We start from the raw sequence: 1389 nt of genomic DNA, 5'->3' as shown, positions 1-1389 counted from the left end.
ACAACAACAACAACAATGCAAGGAAGGCGCTGGGTGACTTTACTGCACCTACTCCCGACTTCTATGGGAGAAGCATCTCTATCCCTGCCATTGGAGCAAACAACTTTGAGCTTAAGCCTCAATTAGTTTCTCTAATGCAACAGAATTGCAAGTTCCATGGACTTCCATTGGAAGATCCTCATCAGTTCTTAGCTGAATTCTTGCAAATCTGTGACACTGTCAAGACTAATGGGGTTGACCCTGAGGTCTACAGACTTATGCTATTCCCTTTTGCTGTAAGAGACAGAGCTAGGACATGGTTGGACTCACAACCTAAAGAAAGCCTGGACTCATGGGAAAAGCTAGTCAATGCCTTCTTGGCAAAGTTCTTTCCACCTCAAAAATTGAGTAAGCTTAGAGTGGAAGTCCAAACCTTCAGACAGAAGGAAGGAGAATCCCTCTATGAAGCTTGGGAAAGATACAAACAATTAATCAGAAGATGTCCTTCTGACATGCTTTCTGAATGGAGCATCATAGGTATTTTCTATGATGGTCTCTCTGAACTATCCAAGATGTCTTTGGATAGCTCTGCTGGAGGATCTCTTCACCTGAAGAAGACGCCTACAGAAGCTCAGGAACTAATTGAAATGGTTGCAAATAACCAATTCATGTACACTTCTGAAAGGAATCCTGTGAACAATGGGACAAGTCAGAAGAAAGGAGTTCTTGAGATTGATACTCTGAATGCCATTCTGGCTCAGAATAAGATATTGACTCAACAAGTCAATTTGATTTCTCAAAGTCTGTCTGGAATGCAAAATGCACCAAGCAGTACTAAGGATGCTTCATCTGAAGAAGAAGCTTATGATCCTGAGAACCCTTCAATGGAAGAGGTGAATTACCTAGGAGAACCCTATGGAAACACCTACAATTCTTCATGGAGAAAACACCCAAAATTCTCATGGAAGAATCAAGAGAGACCTCAACAAGGTTTCAACAATAATGGTGGAAGAAACAGGTTTAGCAATGGCAAGCCGTTTCCATCATCTTCTCAGCAACAGACAGAGAGTTCTAAGCAGAACCCCTCTGACTTAGCAACCATGGTCTCTGATCTAATCAAAACCACTCAAAGTTTCATGACTGAAACAAGATCCTCCATTAGGAATTTGGAGGCACAAGTGGGACAGCTGAGCAAGAAAGTTACTGAACTCCCTCCTAGTACTCTCCCAAGCAATACAGAAGAAAATCCAAAAGGAGAGTGCAAGGCCATCAACATGGCCGAATTTGGAGAGGAGGGAGAGGAAGTGAACGCCACTGAGGAAGATCTCAATAGGCGTGCACTGACCTCCAATGAGTTCCCCAATGAGGAACCATGGGAATCTGAGGCTCAAAATGAGACCATAGAGATTC

General features: G+C 43.0%; 1 non-coding gene across 1 annotated transcript; it reads right to left on the bottom strand.

Annotated features, from left to right (window-relative positions):
* Positions 1-389: 389 nt before the first annotated feature.
* Positions 390-497, bottom strand: LOC130953258 (small nucleolar RNA R71). Its single transcript, XR_009075430.1, has one exon. It is a non-coding gene; the product is annotated as a small nucleolar RNA R71 (small nucleolar RNA).
* Between the last annotated feature and the right edge of the window lie 892 nt (positions 498-1389).

Source organism: Arachis stenosperma, chromosome 9 (assembly GCF_014773155.1).
Source record: "Arachis stenosperma cultivar V10309 chromosome 9, arast.V10309.gnm1.PFL2, whole genome shotgun sequence".
NCBI classification, from domain to species: Eukaryota; Viridiplantae; Streptophyta; class Magnoliopsida; order Fabales; family Fabaceae; genus Arachis; species Arachis stenosperma.
The sequence above is the reverse complement of the archived record's forward strand: the minus strand, read 5'-3'. Positions and strand labels throughout refer to the sequence as shown.